This window comes from Rhinopithecus bieti, unplaced genomic scaffold, assembly GCF_001698545.2.
Source record: "Rhinopithecus bieti isolate Rb0 unplaced genomic scaffold, ASM169854v2 scaffold_32422, whole genome shotgun sequence".
NCBI lineage: Eukaryota > Metazoa > Chordata > Mammalia > Primates > Cercopithecidae > Rhinopithecus > Rhinopithecus bieti.
The window spans coordinates 366,657-391,504 of record NW_016814631.1 but is presented as its reverse complement, the minus strand read 5'-3'; positions in this window follow the sequence as shown (position 1 = coordinate 391,504).

Genomic DNA, 24,848 nt, shown 5'->3' with positions numbered 1-24,848 from the left:
AAAAAAAAAAAAAAAAAAAAAAAAAAAAAAAAAAAAAAAAAAAAAAAAAGAGAGAATCAATTTAACTCACAAAAGAAAAATTGCAAATGGCTTATAAACTTATGAGAAAATGTTTAGCCACAGGTTAGCAAAAAATGAAAATTAAACATGAAGGCAATACTTACTTATCTGTCAAATTGGCAAAGATTTAAAACACAAATGATAACTACTATTGCCAAAGGGGCAAGAAAGCAGGCATTCACACCTATCTCAGCAGAGACATAAATTGGTACAACCTTTCTGAAAGGCAATTTGGCAGCGCATGCCAAATGCTTTAATTTTTTTTTTTTTTTTTTTTTTTTTTAGTCACAGTCTCGCTCTGTCACCCAGACGGGAGTGCGGTGGCGCAATCTCAGCTCACTGCAACCTCCACCTCTGGGTTCAAGCAATTCTCCTGCCTCAGCTTCCTGAGTAGCTGGGACTACAGGCACGTGCCATGATGCCTGGCTAATTTCTACTTTAAAATTTTGTACAAGCTTTGACCCAGCATTTCCAAATATAACAATTTATTCCGAAAAATCATTAAGTATGTTCATAAAGATATATCTTCAAAGATTGTCAGCAGAAATTTTTGTAATTGCCAGGGAGAAAAAATATTCCAATATTCTAGAAACAAATTATGATATATCCAAGTAAAACAACACAAGGTAGTCACTAAATGATGTGACTGTGTTGTAGGAACTGTCTATTAAGGTGGAAAAAATAGATGTTCCTGATAAATAGAAAAAACAAGCAGATTACAAAAAAATGAATAGCATATCTCCACTTTTTGCTTAAAACACACAGACAAAAGAAAATACATATCAAAATGCCACTAATACTCTGAGTACTGTATTTGGGTGGTCTTTTACATTTCTTATATTCACCTTTATTCCTTTACTTTGAAACAAAACAGACAGTACTTATGCATTAACATGGGATAAAAGTTACAAACACAGATTAAGAAATGCTGTAGATTTTCTAAGGGAAACATTGAAGAGAAACAGAAATTCCCATTATATTAGCACATTTAGTTTAACAAATAACAGAAAAGGACACAGTATATTTAAGAATTATCTCATTTTTATGATTTCCTCATTCACTTATTCATTTGTTTCTCTAGCAGCATTTTCTGAGCACCTACTATGGGCTAGGCACTGGGTGTACAACAAGGAATGAAAAGCGAATGGTCCCTACTATAACGAAACTTACTTAGTGATATGGTTTGGATCTACGTCTCCACCCAAATCTCTCATTCAATTGTAATTCCCAGTGTTTAAGGTGGGGCCTGGTGGGAGGTGATTGGATCATGGGGTGATTTCTCATGAATGGTTTGGCACCATCTCCTTGGTGCTAAGTTCTCCTGAGATCTGATTGTTTAGAAGTGTGTATTTCCTCCCCAACTTCTCTCTTTCTCCTACTCCAGCCATGTAAGACATGCCTGCTTCCCCTTCCTTTTCCACCATGATTGAGAGTTTCCTGAGGCCTCCCCAGAAGCTGAGCAGTTGGCTCCATGCTTCCTGTACAGCCTGCAGAACCATCAACCAATTAAACCTCTTTTCTTGATAAATTACCCAATCTCAGGTATTTCTTTATAGAAGTGCGAGAATGGACTAATACACTTAGGGAGATGGACAATCTTATAGTCCAATATACAAATTAAAAAGCACAAGAATGACAAGTATAAACAGAGAGCTATAGAGCCCATCAGAGGGAGGTAGGATGAGGGAGGGAGGTGACAACACTGTAGAGGGCCCTTGCAGAGAGAGGTTGTAGGGAACGTGACGGATTGAAAGAAGACCTCTTTGGACGGTACCCCAAGTAAAGGGCACTTATAAAGAATGTGGGCCCAAGGCTAAGTGTGTAGGATGAACCATGCTGTCTAGAAGTCCACTTTTAGTTTTCTCTTTATCCCAAGAGCAATGGGTAGCTGTAGACATTTTTATGCGTAGATAGGAATGATTTGCCTTTTGAAAAGGTAATTCTGACTTTCTTATGGAAAGTATATCAGAGAGAAACCTAAATTGGGGCAGACATACAAACTAGAATGCTATAAAAATGAGAGAAGCTAAGGGATAAGAGAGGAGGTTGAAACACAGGGTAATGGTGGCAAAGATGGAGAGAGGGATGTCTATTTGAATGTGATTCAAAGGGTGAATTTGATGGTGGAGTGGATATGGGGCCGAGGGAGAGGAAAATCAAAGCTGACAACTGCTGCTTTGTTTGTGCTGCTGACTGAATGGTGGCAAGATCCCTTGAGGTACAAGGCAGTGACTGCCAGTCAAACTGGGGGCAGGGTGGGACCTGGTAAAGATTTGAGTTTGGACGCAATCGTCTAAGATATTGTTGAGACATTGTCTCAGTCTTTTTTATACTGCTATGACAGAATACTACAGATGGGGTAATTTATAGTGTAGAAATGTATTTCTTATGGTTCTAGAAGTGGAAAGTCTAATATCAAGCCACTGCCATCTGGTGAGGGCCTCCTTGCTGTGTGATGACTGAAGGTGGACGGGCAAAAGGAATGAACACGGAGTCCTTACATGACAGCAGAGTGGAAGAGTAAGCTAGCCAAATGCCGCACAACGTCTCTTTTAAAAGGGCTTTACTCTCACTAACAGAGGAGCCCTCATGTCTAAAAGTTCAGACAGGTACAAGGGCTAAGATTCAGAGTGGACCATCATGGAGGGTAATAGTGAGACTAAGTCAGAAGCAAACGAGAAGTGAATGTATTCTGGTCATTTCATTTTGTGTTGTTATAATCTCCTTTGAGAGCAGGCAGTGTATTTACACACTTGCTTCATTTCTTGAGCAATGTCAAACACTGTGCTGTTATTTCAGTATATAGCTAGCAAAATCAATCAATGGATGACTGGATGAATAATTGTGCAAATTTAATTTATTTCATCACTATGCATTGCTCAGGCACATACAGAACATGTTGTTACACATAACTGATATTTCAGAAGAAGACATGATGGTAAAGACCTGGAATTCCTGGCTTGTTCAGCTACTGCCTTGCTTTGTTCTTGAGACATAAGTATGGAAAACAGATCTGGAAAATGCACACTGTATTGCTACTGAGAGTTTAGCATCTAGACCTTAGGTCACCGGGACCAGTAGACTTCTCTTGTTCCATCAGCATGAAAACAGTTGGAAGGCATGCTCTGAATGTCCTTTCACCATTTTTCTCAACCTGCAGTGATGGAAAAGTACAAAAGAAGAGGGAGATATTAAATCCACTTCCGTGTAGTAGAAACAAGAACATAATTAACAGTAAGAACTTTGGTAGATAAAAAACTAAGTAACTTAAGCCATCAATTCATGTATACACCCAATACGACTATACAAACATGTCCTAATTTAAGTGTGTAATTAAACAGAAAGTTATATTTTTTCTTATCAGGTTTACCACAATTAAAAGAGTTGATTGTCATTAAGGATTGCCAATGGTGTGGGGAATACATTTGTCGACTGTTGATATAAATTGGTACAATTATTTGGAGGAGGAATGGTAGTAAATTTAGCAGCATACATTAAAATGTTAACTACACATGCCCTTGGATCCAGCAAAATCCCTTCTAGACATTGATCAAACTCTCAGTAACAACTAACAGCTGTGAGTTCTGATCGTGTGGCACTTACCTTTACGATCTTTAGTGATACAAAGCTGTTTATTTTTTACAAAACTCTGTGAAATAGTTTCTATTATTGCTGATCTTGTACAGATGAGGAAATTGAGTCACAGTGAGGTTAAATAATATTCCAGAGCCACACAAATAATGAGCCACAGAAATCAGACTCAAAACCAGGTAGTCTGGCTCTGGAGCTTGTTATAGGTGTAGGGCCTGCCTTAATTAACTTCTTGTTCAGATGGGCAGGGTGTCATGGCTTTGGAGAGTTCAGGCTCTCTGAAGGCTGCCCCACCTTTTCTTCTGATCCACTTACAGACCCATCCCAAGAATAGCAATGGCACTTTGGTGCCATCAGACTGACAAATGGGAATCAGAAATAGGTAGATGTTCTTTGCCTGAGCACAGACACATTGACATTTCTGCACCCTCCTTTCTGGTCTATCTGACACCTGGCAGTGTTCTTCATGAATTAATAGGGTACCTGGAACTTCTCTATACATCTTTATTAAGTGCTGGTTCCAGGGGTGGGTATGCAAACAGAAAACTTCTGTTTTCCAGTTGAGAAGACAGGGTGGGACTAACTTTTACAGGTCATTAAATAACAGGCTAAGTTATTTTAATATTTGTTTCGTAATAATGATGATGATGATATAAATAATTACAATGATGACAGCTATGAGTGAATAAATCCTTTAGGTAATTTTATATATAATATCTCAATTAGTCCTCACCAAAAGAACAAAAAACAGACACACACAAAATAAAGACAAAATCTCATGAGATAGGCACTATATTATTTTCATTTAGCAGAGAAGACTGCACAGCAGTGTGACGTTATTTAACCTATGCTCTCAAAAGGTTTATTTGGGAGCATAAGTCTCACAGTCAAGACAAGATATAATGAAGGCCTGACCTTGTTTGTGAATGAAGGGGAGGGGAGCAGATTCAGGCAACATAGTAGGAGTGATTAGTAGGGCTTAATACCCAAACAAACATCAGAGACAAGTGAGGAGAGTGCTGTTAATCTTCTTGGGCCTTTGAACCTAGGGTACTAGAAAGATAACAGTGATATATATTCATTAATGGATCTCTATCAGATAGTCATTTTGGTAGCAAATAGTCAAGTTTGTGGGGTTGGGGATACACCATGTTACTCACCCTAGGAAGGGCATGATGTACCAATTGTTTGATTGCAGAAAGGTTCAAAATGAACTTGTTCTTAGACTAGGAGAAAATGAGTTCAAAATTAGAGCTATTTTCAGAAGGGACATACCACAGTAATTGTTTTCATATTGGGATCAGAAGGAAGGAATCTGATGTTTATTAAGACTCTTTAGTGTTAGATAAGTTTATCTACTTTGTAGTATTTATTTGTGTAGGGATTATTTTCCTGTTGTCATTTATGGATGAGAGAAGTAATTTGCCCATGGTCACATGAATGGTAAATGACAGAATCATTTTTTTCCTCTAATTTCAACACACTTCAGATCACCAAAGAGCCCATCGTTGCTCCTTTCTTAATTTTTCTTTTCTATGTTTTAAAATAGAAGATTTTATATCTGACACTCTCCTCAGTTTCTTTAACAGTCTTGTTCTTGTCCAGTGGTCCCATTTTAACTTAGACCAAATATCTGTGACTTTTCTGGTCTGTGACTCACATCACTCTTACTGATGGGCCCTGGAACCGTGCAGTAGTAAGTGATTTCTGAGGCATTTCAACTTCTTATTTCCCACCATGAGGCCTTGCTCTGGGAAAAATGATACAAAACAGTTTGCCTTTGGTGTCTTTGTTTTCTTCCATGTTCTCCCTTTCAATGACCACGCCCATCGTTTATCAGTGCCCTTCACATGCTCAGATGTCTGCGTTGGGTGGGAACTGATTTTATTGTGTTTTATTTTATTTATTTTTGCCTTCTCCATAAACTCATTTATCTTGTATATCATTCCTTCAGAGTCTATGGAGCTGAATAACTAATTTGGCAATGAGTGATGCTGACTTCTTTTTCCTTTCCTAACAAAATTTGCCCTTTGTATCAATCAGGGATCTCTAGAGAAATGGGAACAATAGGATGTGTGTGTGTGTGAGTGTGTGTGTGTGTGTGTGTGTATGTGTGTTCCAATCTGAAGACTGGCAGTTGAAGACCCAGAAGAGCCAATGGTACAGATGAAGTCCAAAGGCAATTTGCTTCAGAATTCTTTCTGGTTCTGGAAGCTAGTCTTTTTGTTCTATTCAGGCCTTCCATTGATTTCATGGGGCCTACTGTGTTAGTTTGTTTTCACACTGCTATAAAGAACTACCTGAGACTGGGTAATTTATAAAGGAAGGTGTAACTGACTCACAGTTCTGCATAGATAAGGAGGCCTCAGAAAACTTACAGTCATGGCAGAAAGTGAAGAGAAAGCAAGAAATGTCTTACCTGGTGGCAAGAGAGAGAGAGAGAGAATGAGGGAGGAACTGCCAAACACTTATAAACCATTAGATCTTGTGAGAACTCACTATCACACATTCACGATCACAAGAACAGCATTGAGGAAACCATCCCCACGATCCAGTCACCTCCCATCAGGTTCCTCCCTTGACACGTGGGGATTACAATTCGAGATGAGATTTGGGTGGGGACACAGAGCCAACCATATTACCCACCCACAACATGGAGGGCAATAAGCTTATTAAAAGTTCATAAATTTAAATGTTAATTTAATCTAAAAGCACCTTCTATTTTGACCCAGAAAATTAACCATCACACCCCTTTAACAGGATTCCTGGATAATGCATTTTATATGGTGCAATAGCTGATGTGTTTGGCAGGTTAAAGAGAAGGATTTTGAGTAAAGGTTGTTTCCACAACCTCCTCTCCACCATCAACTGTATAATTAACTGCTTTCAATTGTAATTCATGAGAATGGGCTATTTGGAGGCATCCAGCTAAAACATCTGTCACCTATGATGCCATTTATTTTATTCTTAAAGGGAGTATGCATGGGCTCCTGCCAGGTTCAGATGACACTTATTAGCTCAGCAAACACATGAGGTGCCTAGTTTGCCAATCCTGAAGATAGAGCCTGGTTTTCCATTTGCTTTTTCATTTATTTCCTTAATCCTCATAGCTGATTACCATTGTGAAGACTATAATTTAACTTTCGCCGGGCGCGGTGGCTCAAGCCTGTAATCCCAGCACTTTGGGAGGCCGAGACGGGGCGGATCAGAGGGTCAAGGAGATCGAGACCATCCTGGCTAATACGGTGAAACCCATCTCACTCAAAAAATAAAAAAACTAGCCCGGGCGAGGTGGGCCGGGCGCCTGTCAGTCCAGCTACTCGGAGGCCTGAGGCTGAGGAGAAGGCCTGTAAACCCGGGGAGGCAGAGTTGCCGTGGAGCTGAGATTCCGGCCACTGCACTCCAGCCCGGCGACAGAAGCGAGGACCCATCTTAAAAAAAAAAAAAAAAAAAAAAAAAAAAAAAAAATTTTAACTTTCTTCTGTGTCTCTCTTAGTTGCCCCATAACTTGGAAATGATTGCCTGCATCAAGTGTGCTGCTTATGTATCTGGGGTAATAAACAATACTTCACAGCAGCCCCTGGTGCATCCACAGGGAAAACGCATGAACAAATAAGGGGAAAACACTCCAACTTGAAATTCTTATCTAGTTATATTCCCCACTTTATTTTGTAGAATCAAATTAGACACCTGCATTTTTCAGCAGCTTGACATTTCGGCAGCTGTGGATTCCTTCCTTTCTCTTCAGAAGCTACTTGAGTTTGGGCATCCCCTTCTATATGGGAGCAAGCAGTTCTACCTGAGACCTAAAATGCTCTTCTCTAGCTTTATAGATGTTGCTGCTGTTGTCAGAAGTTTTGGCATTTTTACTAATTAAATAGAGCTATGAAGAAATAAGTGCCTAGTGTCACCATTTTTTCTCATATATGATATATATATATATAATATATATATAATCCAATCATCTCAAAATTATGTACCCATTTATTTTAAAATTCTATTGATTATTTCTTCTGAATGGGTCATATATAAATGAGATTTTAAAAAATATATACTAAAAAATGGCCACGCTGGGCACTCTTTACTCCATATGTCTTTGGGGCTGCCTCTGTTAGATGAAACATAAGCTCTCCAATTTGCCAAGTCCTCCCTTCACTGTACAAATTGACTTACCGTTCTGGGCTCTGGTAGATGAGTTTGAAATTCTGCCACATGACATTGTCCTAATCATCAAGGTTTGTACCCTATTAAAAATCAATTCAGGACCTCAAAGCGCCTGGATTTTCTAATCATTTTTTAAAATCTGGGTTTATGTGTTATCTGTTCAGATGACATGATAGACAGATTAATAGAATTTTTAAATAAATGAAAACATAAAGTTATTGATATTATTAATTTTTTTCTAAGAGAAAGCTATAATTACCCCTAGTTTACTCCATGGATCAAAATAAACTGTAGAATGTTAAATATTGTTAGGTTTTAAAATTCATAGAAGAACCAGAAATCATCATAGATGGAGATTTATATGACACAATAGGGAAGAATTTTCCAAGACTTATAATCAAAGTCACATCCAGAAAGTGTGAAGAAAATGATGAGTGGATTTTACTACTAAGAAACTAAAGCCTAAAAACACTTCCCTGACAAAAAGACACCATTCAGAAAGTTGTGAAATGATGACAAACTCTTTTTAACATATAGGAGAGGCAAAAGATTAATGTCCTTATTACATGGCAAAGTATTTACAAATATTTGACATGAAGAAAAATACTTTTAGAATAATGAGCAAAAGACATAAATAAGTCAAGTCACAGAATGCAAAAATGTTTAGGCTCACTAGTAATAAAAGCTGCAAATCAAGATATAGATGTTTACCTCCAAATTTGGAAATACTTTGAAATGATTTTTGGGAGGCTGTGTTAGGGGGAAATTAGAAATCACACACATTGCCAGTGGGAAATAAAACTGGAAAAAAAATTCTAGAAGATAATTTGGTAAGATGTATCAAAAGCCCTAAGAAGCTGCTTACCTTTTGGCCCAAGAATTTTGCTTATAGGGATCTATCCTGAGGGGTGTGTGTGTGTGTGTGTGTGTGTGTGTGTGTGTGTGTGTGGTGTCTGCATCTGTGTTTATTTACTATGTACTATGTATCTTTGCATCTATCTAACTATCTACTTATCTATCTAATCTCCCTTTTCCCACTAGAGTATAAGCTCCACCAGGTCAGGGACTCTATCCATTTGATTTACTATGTATTTACCTGAGCATAGAAAATTGCCTGTCCTGAAGAAGATCAATAAATGTTTACTGAATTATTATGGTTGTTATTTTTTAATATTTACTAAAGATCTTGGCATCTTATAGCATATCTGGCAAAGAATGACTAGGATGTTGAAAGAATTTGAAATTATATCATGAAGAAGCAAGAGAAAGGAAGAACTGCTGGAGGAGCAGCAAGCAGAGGATCAGATAGTGGGCTTCAAATGTTGGAAGGGTTATTACGTGGAAGAGAGGTTTGCTCCTTCTGTATCACATTTAAGTGAAGAAGTAGATCAATGAATAGAATTTATAGAGGCAATGTGGGCCTCCACTTGAAAAGGTACTTTCAAACAATTAGAGATGCCCAATCTTGAGAGGAGGTCATTTACTATCCCTAAAAATATTCAAGCATAAGTACTTACACAGAAAACTAATATACCAGAATAAGACTTTTATTAGATAACTACAAATTTCTTCTACTTAAAAGACTCACCTCCTTTTCCATTATAACATCATCTTCTATTCCCTCTCTCTCTCTTTTTTTTTTTTTTTGAAATGGAGTCTCACTCTGTCACCCAAGCTAGAGTGCAGTGGTGCAATCTCTGCTCACCACAAGCTCTGCCTCCCAGGTTCACGCCATTCTCCTGCCTCAACCTCCTGAGTAGCTGGGACTACAGGCGCCTGCCACCACACCTGGCTAATTTTTTTCTGTGTGTGTGTGTGTGTTTTTTAGTAGAGACGGGATTTCACTGTGTTAGCCAGGATCGTCTGGATCTCCTGACCTCGTGATCCGCTTGCCTCGGCCTCCCAAAGTGCTGGGATTACAGGCGTGATCCACAGCGCCTGGCCTATTCCCTCTCTTTTTTAATTCTCCCTATTCACTCTTCAGATCTCAGACTGAATGTTACCTCTCTCTGAAACATCAGCCCGAATACCCCAATAAATCTTCTTTGTTTAGGTCTTTTACAGCTACCTCACTTTTGGCCCGACTGTCTACACTAGATTACGAACTCCATGGAGGCAGGAACTTGTCCCTTTTTTCTATCTTATTCACCTTTTTGTATCTGGTGTATAGTATTGTTCCTGGCACATAATAAAATGAAATTAATCTTAATGAGGTATGTATACAGGTTGAAATAATTTTATTTTTCATTTGTATGATAGCCAAGAGTCACTAAATTAGGGAGGCTTATCTACCTTTTTTCTTTTTTTCATTCAGTTTTCAATTCCTCATGGTTCTGTTCACCCTGCTGGTATACTGTCCTATTTACATACCTTAGGAGATCTGAAGGAAGGACTTATCATGCCTCCCTCCCTCCCTGCTCCTGCATACCTCCAACTGGCTGAGATGGATCTTCTTAGTCATCACATGCAGCTTTAGCTCTAGCTATAGGTCTAGATATTCTATTAAGGAAATTATATAAAGCTTGGTAGATTTTTCCAGAGGTTCAGCACGCTCAGCTTTGATGCAAGTCTTTCTCAGATGTTAAACTCAGGTTCTGGAAGGTGGATCTTTTATTTTTACCAAATTGGAATTTATTTATTGTTATTATTATAAATGTCAAATACTGTCATAAAATTTTGATAAAATAGAAAATATAAAGGATAAAGGAAAATAGAAAATCACTCATAATATACCTGAATAAATTTTATTAACATTTTAGTATATATCTTTCTAGACTTTAAAAAAAGCATTTTGTGACAAAATGCTATCATATTATAGAAACTGTTTTATAACATACTTTTCTACTTGATATATTGATAAGTCCCTTCCAAGTCAATAAATATATATTTATGGTATCACTTTATCATGTCTGTATGCAACTGATGTATTTGACTAGTTTGATGCTCTGTGAGTTATTAAGGTTATAAAGTTCCCTTAAACCTATGTGATAAGAAACAAAAAAAAACTGATACATCCCTGAGACAAGATAGCAAATACGTACTGCTGTCCCTGCTAAGTAAAGACCAATTTTTTTCTAGTTTAAAAAAATACTGATAGGAATGGGGGAAAAGCATTTGTTAGGTTAAAAGTTGCATATCAAAATCCAAGGACTGTGTGGATTTATTCACTAAAAATTCCACATTCCAAGGCACACCTGTAATTGGCATTGCTTCATGATTACAGTATCCAGCGTTCCCTTAGTTGAATAGACCCAGGTACGTGAACTGACTTACTTCGTTCTGGAAGTTGTGTTAAAGGCTGTAAATTCTCACTACTGATATTTGAATTAGGTTTTTGTCCACTAGACCTTTAAGTTGCATCATAATGCGCTGCATATCCTATTTTCCTATTTTCTAGGAAACCTGTGATCAACCATTGTCGTGGATCCCTATAGGTCAAAACACTCTGATTTCCACTCTTTCATGTCTTATTGTAGTAATTGCACCTACCTTTACTCTGAGAGTTAAGTGCCACAAACTAGCCCAATAGTCCAGCATCCCATTATTCCTCTTGAAGTCAAGGAACAGCTAATATAGCGATCTCAACCAAACTATAGAGGACAGCTACATAAAGCTCTTCAAGGAAACTGCCATTCTCCCTCAGCCACCACTCCAGTATATTTTGTAATAGGAAACAAGTATTTTCTGGTTTCTCCAGTGAAACACAGATTGTGGATGAACTGACACACAATTCATTCATTTTATTGCTCCTCTTTCTTCAAGACTTGGGTCTTTGTTCTAAAATGTACCCAGGATTTTGTTTTAATTCGGTATGGCAAAATGACAGATATGGAAACAACTGCTTTGAATAAAGAATTTATTATCCACAATTCCCAAAAGAAGGGGAACACCGTTCTATGCAAAATTATATGAGGAAAGTACTCAGGTCATCCAGGAGGCAGAAGGAGAGAAGGGACAGAAGCAGGGGCCCAAGTCTTTATTGTGGATTTCATCAGGGGAAATGAGCAAGGTAGAGAAGGTACATTGAGTAAGTTTAGGATTAAGTGGTCTGAATAATTCAAGGGGCACTGATCAATAGGGGTGGTCCCACGTGGTCAGATACCTAGCCTTGGGGTGATTTACAGCAGGGGGAATATTGGCTGGATGTGTGAATTTGATAAATAAAGTGATTGGGAGTATGGGCTCTAAATTGGGTGGTTTGCATATCAAAGGTGTGCTCATAGACTAGTTATTTGCTTTCTCTAGAAATTAACTAACCTGGGAAGTGCAATTCCTCCTTGGGTCTGCAAGGCATTAAGATGTCAAAGCATCATAAAATATAGAAAATTTTAAAAAACATGATTAATGTCATTTTTCTCTATGGCATACTAGAAAAGTTCTGGAATTTTGATCTTATTAACTGTAAGACCACTTAGCAGTGAATTAATGTCAATCTCATGCATTTGAGCCAAAGTAGGTGAATAAACTCATCTCAATGAATTTGGGCTAATCATGACCTTAATCTGCCTTCTACTTTTTGAACTTAGAACTCACTCTCACAACATAAATTCCAGGTTTATGGTGATACAGAATGGAATGGTTCTATAAATCTTTCTGTATATAGATTATCTTGTCTCAAATAAGGCTGTGCATTCCTCAGTTTGAACTCTATTAAATTTAACTCTAAAGTATGGACCTAGAGGTATTAACAGATGTTGTGTTGGGACTTTTAGAAAAATTGGGGTCAGTGATGAAGCGCTGTCCTAGCTTTAAGTCATTGAACTACTTTCAAGCAGGGGAAGTCTGGTTCCTGCATGGTGGGATGGGACTCTTTTGCCAATAAAATTGTTCAAGCAGATTTAGGATCTGCTCAGGGTCTTATTTTTTCCCTAGAAGTGCATAAGAGATATGGTAGAGTTCAGCTCTAAATTGAAAAGCTATCCTGCTCTCCTCATGATCAAGCCCTGAGATAGCAGACTAGCTATTTTGTGACAACCTACAGGAGATGAAAGAATCCTGCTATGGTGCTATAAGGCTTTATGATTTTTCTCGCTGTATTCTAGATTGCATAGCTTTCTATTTCTTGTTTTCTATGTTTATTCTTTCGGTTCTCTATGGCCATAAAAGAAAGTTATGTACTGCATAATCTCTACGATCACTATAGCAACTAAGGGCCATAACCCATTTGATGTCTCAAAGGTACTTTCATCTCATGGCACCATTAGAGATAATTTGAGTCCTATTGTTGCCTCAAATTTTGTGGATTGCTCAAGTTCAAGTTGCCCCCAACTGGAGATTATCTATGTGCTCCTCAATGATGTAAGCAATCCAATTTCCAAATATCATACTTTGCATCTGTTTCCTAAAATCCTGATGCCAATTACCATACCAGTTAGGACTCTAACAGGAAATAAGTGGCAGCCTAAAATTAAATAGTTTGAGGAGATTTTGATAAAGAAGCTATTAACAAAGATGGGGCAGAGTGTGGGGAAATGCACTCACCTTGTCCGATGGAGCCACCCTCCAGATACCACCTTTTCCTTATCTGGCTGATTCTGGTTACCAGGACATAAATTAAGATTGCCTTTCCAGTTGATATTTTTGTGTATTTTTCATTTACTTTGTAGCTAAAGTTTGGTTGTATTTTATTGGTTATTTGAAATTGACTTGGACTTGTTGTTTGTAGTTTTGAGCCATTAAAAAGTTTAATTGGAGATTCAGGAATGGAATCCATTTAGTTCTCCAGATTTATTAGCCCCTGAGTCACACAGGGTAGAAACCGGAATGTTTGAGCACTCTTTTCCAGATTTTGAGTTACTTCATTGTGGTTTCAAAATAGAGAAGGCAAAGTTTAGCGCATTTTGCTCCAGGTTTAAACTCTTGACATACAGAGCTCTGGATTCCTTCCAAAAGTTCTAACACTTTAAACAAGTTATGTAATTTTGTTTTATAGTGGTGAAAAAGGATTTTCATGCATGTAACAACCTTCCCTTAGCTCTTCACTTATCAGTCTTTCTGACCAAGCAGCATTTGAGAGCATAGAGGTTAACTTGAGAGTGGCCACAGGGCAAGGCTGGAGTAACTGGACCATGCAGAATTGTGCTGAAGAGCTGAGCTTTGTTTTTACCTTGTTAATTGCACTGGGCAGAATCGTGAGTCTGCCTGAAGCGAGCTCTAAAACAGACCTGCTCACCACACGTCTGGTCTAGTAGCTGTCTGCCACTCATTAGGCAGGATGTGAAAACCGGCAGCAGCGGCTGCAAACCCAAGCCTCCTGGAGGGCATCCAGTGCAGCTGGAGGAGGGCACAGCATTGTGGGGAGGTTCTGCTGGGTTTATCTCAAAATTCTAAGTGAGGACTATGGCTTCACAAAACTCTGCCCACGATGGAGAACTCAGGAAGTTAGCAGACGAAGGTGGCCCTCCTTGGGGCCCAGGATAGTCACATGCATTCAGCTGAGCTTCCGAGGTGCCAGTTGGGCAGAATGACAAATTACAGAGTCCCTGATGGAGAAATAGGAAATCAGAATTCTAGTCCTAGCTCTGCCTTTAATTGCTATGTATATGAGGTCAAATCACTCAGCCTTTTCTGGGAGTTGGTTTCCTTATCTGTAAAGTAAGAATAATTAGTCCTGCCCTATCTCTCTCAAAGAGATGATGAGTACTAAATGAGAACATTAATGAATGTGAAAGCACTTTGAAAATAGTATGAAGCGCAAGACAAAGACATTGTTATCACTGTTGCTAATAAAATCTACTGAATCACTAACACCACAACGCTTTCTATTTCAAACACCAACTCTTCTCCCAGGCTTCAAGTCCTTCTCTCAACTGGACTCTACCTTTGTAAGAAAGGATTATGTATACCTTACCTGGTCTTTGATTCAATTAAGCTATTCTGATTATTCTTCTTTTCATATCACATTCTCCTGATTCCTACTTTTCTGTACTCTTTGTTTTCCATAATTTATTTCTGGTTTTCTAAACAACTCTACTTCTCAGTTTTCTTCACAGCCCCCTTTATGTCTCTTAAAGCTAGTTCCCTCAAGTTCCATTTAGTCCTCTTCTCACCCAAAATGCTCCTTGGAAGGCTTCATCCACTGCCGTGGCATCTATATGCTGGTAAGTTAAGTTCTTCCCATTTCACAGTTAAATGGCAATGCCATCCTCCCAGTCACTCAAACAAAAAACCTGTTAAGTTAGACAGGACACATTCATTTTCCTCTCTTTCATCCTTTTCTTCCTACTCTGCATTTCCTTGGCCATCAAGTCCTGTGGCGTTTATCTCCCACATCTTTATATCATTGCCATGATTTTACTTTGGGTCCAAATTCTGATAACTTGGATTACCGTCACAGTTTTCTGATTAGATTCTCTGTTTCCAGTCTGTTTTCCTGCCAATACATCTTCCACCCTTCTGCCAAGCTGATGTTTCTAAAACACAAATCTGATCGTGCCATTTCTCTGCTTCAAATGCTTCAGTGGCTTTCATGCTTTTCAGAATTAAATTCAAAATTGGCACACTGGCACCCAAACCTCATCAGGTTCTGCCCTCCATCTTTCCCTCTCCATACTGTACATTATCCCTTTTTAGGTCTTGAGCTCATTTAAGCATCATAGAAAACAGAAAAATGTGTAAGGAAAGATTTGCAAATAAATTACCATTTGCTCCTGGAGCCCATCTCTGCGACACTTACAGAGCACTACGTTTGTGGTCCCTGTTCCAACCTCACTCCACATAGACACTTGGCTGCAGACAGGTAGAGGTTTTTGGAGTTCCCCAGTGATAAGTGGATTTGTCTGCTTGTGCCTTCATAGTTTATGTCTGCTGGTAATTCCCTTCTTACCTTCCTTGCCCAGCTAAAGAGCACTTGTTTTTCAGAACCTAGTCCAAACTTTATCACCTCTAGGAAGTCTTCTCTGATACCGTGTCTGATTTACCTATGCCTGCTTTACAGTTCCAGAATACCCTGAATAGTCTTTCCTCCCACGTCCTTCTAATAGATATTTCATCCATAGTGTATTTACTTGCTAGATTATTTAAAGGTTCAGATCTTGTCTTAATTGACTATGTATTTCTAACTCCCAGCATGTTACGTGGCATGGAATAAGTGCACAGTAAAATGCTTGCTGAGTAGAACTGAACTGGTTTCATCTAGAATAATTTTTCTCTCTCTTTCACTAGTATACAGCTTAAAGGTCTCTTAAGGTTGATCACAAACACAATAATTTTCTTTATGTAATCTCACTTCATTATCTCACATCATTTAACGATCTATTTGAATTTCTCTGTTGCTAGATGTGTGGCTTTCAGCATTGTATGTTTAGAGGTTGCTTTAACATATATCATCGCTAAACATCACTATTCTTTAAGCATATGATATAATGGAAGGTGAAGTGTTTTAAGCAAGGAATCAGAAGACCTAGTTCTAGTTTATCTGTGCTGTGAAATATGTGACCTTGGGCAAAGCGTTAATTTTTCTCTCCTTGGTTTAAGTTTCCTCATTCTTAAAATGAGCTATCTGGGCAATTTCTAAGCTACCTGCCTGATAAAAGACTATACACTGCTAATTAGTCTTGAACTCTTTCATACGTCCTTGCAGTCATACTGGCTTTTTCTTTTTTAAACAGCGCTGTGTTTATCCAGCACAGGTGCTCCTCATCTCCACTTTCATCTTAGCTTTCGAAAATCAGCAGCAGCCTACCTCTGCCATGGCCATATATGTATAAAGGGCTGAACGTGGGGTTACAGATAGTAAAAGAGTTGTAGCTGAAACAATTGTAGCTGAAGCAATTCCACATCCCCCTGAATATGGGGTCCTAAACTCCAGACGCTGTCTCCGAAAGAACAAATGCAGTTTTTCCTTGACTAATTCAGATTGGATCTGTGGCTGAATCTGCAAGTCATTAGTTAACCCACCTCCATCAGCTATTTCTTTCCTGTTGATCAATTTACGTGGGCAATAGTCTTAATTTTGGTAAGATTGGCAGTTAGAATTATCAGTACACTTCACCAACAGTGTACTGAGTATATTTGACATCTAGAACAGGTCAAATTTTAACTCCCCCCTTCTTTACACAACAAACTTATTTTGGTAATGATTATTATTTCCTTTAACACTTGGTATAATACATGATGAATCCCTGAAGGCAGAGACCATGCCTTGATTATGTTTGAAACTTTAGGGGCTGGTATTTCCGTTGATTTTTAGTAGGTATGAAAGAAATGTCCATGAATTGAATAAACAAAGAAATGAATGGATTGTTATCTCTAGCATGGCCAACATTGCTTCCTTAGTGACTTTTGATATGTTACAGATCATGCACAATTAATTAAGCCGAGGTTTGCATTTTCCTTGGTATGCTTAGAAAATGCCTACAAAATTCTATAAAGGATTTATACGGTTCTGTCAGTGGAAAACCTATGGACTTGACAATAGATTCATGTATTCCAATGTCAAGTCTGATCTCTTCAACTCTTTCAAGACTATAGCTCCTGGCATTTCAAATGCTTCAGCCATAGGCCCAAAGTGGGTCAGATGCCTGAACTGTCATAGCTAATTTCCCTTACTATTGAAACTTTGTTCTGAATGTCAGAAATCACACAATTGTGTCTCTTACCCTCTAATTGCTACTTAATTTTTATTTTTCACACTCATTTTGCAAGCATTGAAGTGCAAATTAAATAGTAATTAGAGGGCAAAAATATACAACTCTGATTCTACAGTCTTCTGCACAATACCAGTTGCTATGTAGAAATTCTCAAAAAAAATATGCGAAATCAAGCACTACCATTTAAAGAACTTTGGTGCTTTGTTACTCTGAGGTTGATCCATTTTCAAATAACCTTTCTGTTAGGAGTTCGTTTATTTGTGACTATAAAGGCAAGCAAGTAAACAAGAATGCAAATTATCTTTTAAAATGTTACTCCTTTGCCAGTTTTACAATTTAAGCCTGAAAAATAGGTGATTCATATAAATGACTAAGAGCTTAATTTGTTTCCAGAACTGTAGAGACTTATTCATTTGTTTGAATCAGTAGCATTTTAAAGAATATAAGACCTTAGGAGGCAGACAGTGTATTGTCTTACAGCATACTTTGGACAGTCTTTCAAGTAGTCTAGTCTTCAAGATGGGACCAGGATAGTGCAGGAGAACATGGGATGGGGCTTTGGGAGGGCCATTCGCCCTCTTGATTAGTGTTCTGGCAGTTCAGAAGGTTGCATTTGTGCCAGAAGAAATTCCAGTGGTCTACATTAGTTTTCTTCCTTTCTTTCTTTCTCTCTCTCTTTCTTTCTTTTCTTTTTTCTTTCTTTCTTTCTTTTTTCTTTCTTTCTTTCTTCTTTCTTTCTCTTTCCTCTTTCTTTCTTTCTTTCTTTCTTTCTTTCTTTCTTTCTTTCTTTCTTTCTTTCCTTCCTTCCTTCCTTCCTTCCTTCCTTCCTTCCTTCCTTCCTTCCTTCCTTCCTTTCTTTTCTTTTCTTTTCTTTTCTTTTCTTTTTTCTTTTAGCATTTGCTGGGTTTCACTATTTGTATTTGCCTGACACTATTCTAGGCATCCTTGCATAAGTTATAGAATTGACTTTAATTTTTTCAATAACTCTCTGAGATGGCTTTTGGTTTCTCTTCCTTTACACATGAAGCAACTGAAGTTTTCAGGTAATTGGCAAGTATTTAAAACTTGGGTTTCTTATTTCAAGTGCGGTATTATTTTTATGATACAATAGCAAGGATAGTGAGAAGGAGATCACTGAGTTACTTTTCCTTTCTAGTCTTTCTCCCTGCTACCCACCCCCATCTTCCTTCAAACACAAATTTTAACTAAACTGACCATTTTTCAGTGTGAAACTTGCCAGGCATTCTCTCTCACCTCCTGACTTTGCAGAGCTATTCTTGAGGATCACTATTTCCTTTCTCTCTGCTTGACAAAACTCTGCCTTCTGGAGCCCTCATAAAGGATTTTACCACCTCTGGGTAGTCTGCGATTTCCCTTAGCACCTGGCATTTCTACAATTACAGCACTGTGTTCTAACACCCTGCTTAGTGTTTTCCCCTGAGCTATAAACCTTGTGAAGCAGGAAGGGGCCTAGCAGAAGCACCTATCATAGTACCCAGAGGATAGGAGGTACTTAGTGTGCAACTGTTGGTTGACTGTTATTGTGTCTCATTATAATTTCTCTGGTTCCTCTTTAAACCCTTAGTCTAGAATATAGAAAGAACACTAACAGTGGTTGCCTCTGGACTGCAGGGCTAGGATGTAAGTGGGAAAGGAGCACATTTTTCTCTATGCAGGGTTTGATATAGATAATTTATCATATGCATACATTAACATGTAAATAAAATAAAAATGTATTAAAAACACAAAGTCTGGCAATATGGTTTTGGAAGACTGTACTTTTCTCCATATAGTCTTTCTCTAAACTCTATGTACTGGCAAACTAACAGCTCTCATCAGAATAACCAATGGACCACATAAGGCTGAGGTCCATATAAGGCTAAGAGCAGGAGTCTGCCAGGCAGCTCCTAAGTAACCCTTCTGGGCTGTGAGCCACACTGCTGCTACTGGACATAGCACAGAAAGCCAAAACTAGGCAGAAACAATTTGGATGTGCTGGCCTTATGAAATAATCATGCCAAATATTTTTGTTTTTGAGACAGAGTTTATATAAAAAACTTTAATTTTCCCAAATATACAATATACATAAAAAATCATTTGGAGCTTGAAGAAAACAAGATATTTAGGCTGAAATGTAATAGGACATTTTCTTTTGATAAAAATACAATATAAATGCCCTTGAGATGAATCATCCGCAATAAATAATCAAAGGGACTTTTACAGTACAAAAAAAAGTTTTTCGAGGCTATAAATCTATCAGGAAGTAGACTTCTAAAGACTAGATTGAACCAAATGGGAAGCAAACTCCATTAAGGGAAAAGTAAATTAAAAGCACTGAATGACTTCAAAGTGCCCTTGTTTCTAGGGAAAATATGGGAACTCCCAAGTGGAAAAGGAATGTATTGTGTTTAATTATAAATATAACCTGTTTATGAATGAACACAAATTAATTTTAATTCAACAAATAGCTATTAAGTGTCCACTCTGGGAAAAGAGCACTCTCTTAGGTACTGGAAGGGGCATAAGGATGTAAGGCTGAGTCCTTTTCTAGAGGAAATTTACAATCTAAATGGTGGATATGATAAGACAAGTATTCAAATAACCACAATAACCAGAAATTCCGAATTATCACCCACCCAAGGGGACACACAACATCCTATAAAAGTGAAAGAGGGGACTGGGCGCGGTGGTTCATGCCTATAATCCCAGCACTTTGGAAGGCCGAGGTGGGCAGATCATGAAGTCGAGAGATCGAGACCATCCTGGCTAACAGTGAAACTCCGTCTCTATTAAAAATACAAGAAATTAGCTGGGCATGGTGGCGGACACCTGTAGTCCCAGCTACTCGGGAGGCTGAGGCAGGAGAATGGCCTAAACCCAGGAGGTGGAGCTTGCAGTGAACCGAGATCGCGCTACTGTACTCCAGCCTGGGCGACAGAGTAAGACTCCGTCTCAAAAAAAAAAAAAAAAAAAAAAAAAAGGTGAAAGAGGGGGGACCCTCACACATTAGAGAGTCCAGAAGAGATCACATTCGTGGCAAGTGGGATTTGGGATTGGTAGTACAGCAGGGGGCATGCTAGCAAGAAGGAATAATCAGGAGCACAGAGGTATGGGGTGTTATGGAGAGGGGAATAGCAGAGTCTATTCTGGCAGCAGCAGAGGCTACATGTAGGGAACTGGTGGAAATAAAGCCCGAAAACCTATATTTGGGGTCTATTTTGATTGCCAATAGGTACAGGGGAGATATTGGAGGTCTTAAAGAGAACAAAACGCTCAGAAGAATAGAGCTAACAGTAAAAGTACAAGGCATTATTCCCGTTCAATCAGATCTCAGCTTGAGAAACTGAATTGTGCTGTTCATCCAGAATTCAGTATGTGTTCTCACCATGTTTTGATTTCTGAAATCTATTTCCATGAGCTCCTAAAGATTTTCTTGGAAACAAACATGTTCTAAAGGAAAAAAAAAAAAAAAGTGGAGAAATTAATGGTACTATGTGTAGTGGATAAAACTCTGAAGTCAGACTTGGGATTGAATCCTGACTTTCTTAGCTCTTATAAGCTGTGCAACTTCTCTAAGTGATTGAGATAATGATTGGCATAATGTATAGTTAGTACTTAACAGAGTACCTGAAAAATCTCACGTTACATAAATTATGACTTTTTATTACTTTTAGGTTTATCATTTTATGCTTGGTTTAAGGACATTGGGCCAGGGTAAGGGTGAAAAAATACTGATCAATTGTATTTTCTGGTAATACAATCCCAAAGAGTAATGCCTGAGACCAGAGAATCATGTGACAGAAGAGAAAATTCACAAGGTGTGGTGAGCACAAGGGACCAACCACAAATTGTGAATCATGGAAGAGATTGACAGGGAACATGGCCATGAAGGCTATTGAAGCCTATTGACTCAGTGATCAGAGCCAGTGATTACAGACACCACATTTGAAACAAGGAAAATGACATGATACTTCAGCACCTTTGTAATGGACATAGCTAGGTTCTGCAGTAGGCATCATTGCAGTAGGCATTTATCAAATGGCCATGCCTAAAAGGGGAGGAAAATGGTAGAAGGCAGCAGGTTGCTGAAGGGAAAATGTGAAAGTACATGTAGGTCACCTCTGAGGACTTTTGGAAACTTTAGGGAGGAATTTAAGGAAGCTGGGTAGTTCTACTAATAGTAGTTCTACTATTTAGTCATTGTTTCATGTCCCTTTTTCCCCTGCTCGTCCTGCCCTCCTGAGCTGGTGTGATATGGGACACCACTGGTTGCATTGAGATCATGATGACCAGAACTATGCATAGGAAGACAGTAGGGTGCAGGGAAAGGACTAGGGAGAAGCTGGAACAGAGAGATTTGTCCAATAGTTCAGTCTGTGCTCTCCACCCCACAGGGTGGGCAAAACAATTTATTATCATAAGAAAAGAAAATATTAGAATGGCTGTATCTATTTATTTAACAAAAACAAGAAAAAAATAAACTCATCTAACATTTAAGGTTCTATTTGACACTGGATTCTGATTTTGTTTCTCCTATTGAAGGGTAAGAATCATAATTAAGGCTGATCACAGCAAATTTTATCACTTTTAATTGGGCCTGAATAATATAATCTTGTAGTTCAATAGATGGGTCTTTGGTTTTTGTTACACTTGATGACATTTAAGGTTTTGGGCAACTTGTTTTTGAGCTTCTAAGTAATGTCTTGCTATTTTAACATTTGCTTTAATATTAACACTATATGCTCTTGGTACCCATGTAGTATTATTCCAATGTACCCCTTGATTCCCTGCCCCTCCCCCATTTTCCTGAGGTAGTTATAGAGTGGGTTTTTCATTTCAACCTGCAGACGACTTTGAAGACATGTTGCCATATGGTGCTAAAAACATTATAATACATCACCACTTGTTTGCCAGATGTTGTTCTACTCTGCTAGGCAGTGATTCAGAGGCTCTGTGATGATTTTGCAAAGTGAATCTTGCTAAGTTGGAGAATTTTAGTCATCACATCCCATCTTATTATTATTGTCTGACTATTTCAAACATATAAAAAAAACTAACAGTTGGAAATGAATCCACAAGATAATGCAAATAGCAGTGTTTCCTCCCTCCCCAGTGGCTGCCATTCTTGCATGTGACGGCATCCCCATTTCACCAAATGGGAAATGGAGTCATGAGACACTGACTCCATGGTTGGGGGTGGGTGTTGAACGGTTGAACATAAATGGATACTAACAAGAGTTCATTTCAGGCATTGGGATTTCCATGTAGCTGTTTTGTACATTGTGAAAGCTGAGAGAGGCCCAGTCTTTCTCTAGACTCAATAGCCAGCTACATAAATGGTGTGATTTGAGGACCAGGAAGGGCCCCAGTTGTCTATGCAGCAGTACCTACATGTCTGCCATTACTGACTTAACATCTGAAGTAAGGGGTTTTTCTCCAAAAGTTCTCTTTTCAAAAGTCATATAATACAGGGGTGGAGCAGAGTTTGTACTGTGTAGAGGTTAAACTCTGTCACCCCTGGTCTCCTTTATTCTAAATTTGTCATCAATCTGATCTGGTATCCTTAGTGCCTCCTAAGCACTTACTACATTTTCATTGAGTGAATAAATGAATGAATGAATGCATGAACAGAAGAACATGTTTGCCCTCACGGGAAGATGGCTGGTGAAGAATGCTCATCTTAGCATGTGTTGTAGTGGAGAGAAACTGAGGATGGGAGGAGAGTAAAATGGTAAGTCCCTTGGAGTGACAGAATGTGTTGGGTGGGAAGATGTTCCCCCTAGAGGTCATCTCCACGGGGTGACTGGCTGCAGTGTTTGGGGATGGTGTGTATACTCCCAGTGCTTTTCCCAGCACAGCTGCTTCCCTGCTGGGATGGACCTTTCTCTCCTCAATGAATGAGAAGGCTTTCTCAGGTGCATTCAGTGCTTGTCATGATATACAGCCCCAGTTTTTTATCCTGTCCAGTGTCAAGTTCCAATCTGTCCAGTGCCACTGTCACTGACAAAGCTGCCAGTCTGGCAGCAGACAGTCTCATCACTGGTTTTCAGTCTGATGCCTGCTGTCATGTGTTTTGGCATCTGGACCACAGACCTTCTCCTGGCAAGACACCAGACACTTACAAAAATGCCTTTAACAGGGATAACCCTGTAACCTGGAATGCATTTGAAATCATTACAGCAGGACATGGATTCATAGTCAGACTTAGGTATTCACCACCACAAAGGAAAAAGTCAGGCACTGATGGATTTACGATAGTCCAGAATGAAAACTTAATTCAGATGGGACAAAAGGCAGAGCTAAAAGAAAGACGATTCCTCTGGAGGTGATGGCTTTAGTGAATAGCAAGTGGATTTCAGGACAAAATTCACATTTCCATGGTGTGAATTCAAACTATGGTGAGAAAATACTGACATATTATAGAGGTTGGAAATAAAAGGAAATTGTAAGGTCTGAAATTGGTGATAGGCTAAACAAGTAACTCAAATTCTTTAACTTCACTTTGGAAAGAAATGGGCAATATTTCATATCAACAAGTATTTAATACATACTTGCTATGATAGAAACTACTATTTATTGAATGTTAACTATACACTAAGCATAATGCTAAATGTATTTTAGATGTCATTTCTCTTGATTCTTATCATATTCCTATGAAGCGGATAATATTATGCCCATTTTACAGCTAAGGAAACAGGTTTAGGGATAATAAGTGGCATAGGTCACACAGCTAATCAGTGACAGACAGTAGACTTCAGAGTTGACTTAAGTTCTAAAACTGGCTCTACTCTGTGTCCCGCGACCCCTGCCACTATACTCATCTACTTTGCTAGGTGCTGTGGCACCTGCCCATGTTCCTCTACAGGCCTCCATGCCCTGTACCTAGCTGCTGTGTTAGCCACAAGTGACTTGCAGCTGCCTTGACCCCTTTTCCTGGCTGCCTTCCCTAAGCAGTTTACTTATCCCTCTACCACCATTGTGGCTCATGACCTATTGATGCTTTAAGCCTGGCAACTCTGTGGTATGGCTTATGCTTTTGAGAGTCTTACTTTTTTATATGGGGCCAAGAATGTACTTGACTGAGACCACTTCTTTACCTGGATCTTTCCACTTTCCTATCTCTCTCTTCTTTTATAAGTATATCCGTAAGAGCCCTCTGTCAATAAGTAATACCCATCTAAATCCTCATCTCAAACTCTGCTCCTAGACAACCTAACCTAAGATGGGGTATTGCCTAGGAATAGCTTCCTTGTCTAAGAAGCATATAGTCTTTTTTTTTTTTTTTTTTAATACTTTAAGTCTAGGGTACATGTGCATAACGTGCAGGTTTGTTACATATGTATATTTGTGCCATGTTGGTGTGCTGCACCCATCAACTCGTCAGCACCCATCAATTCATCATTTATATCATGTATAACTCCCCAATGCAATCCCTCCAGGATA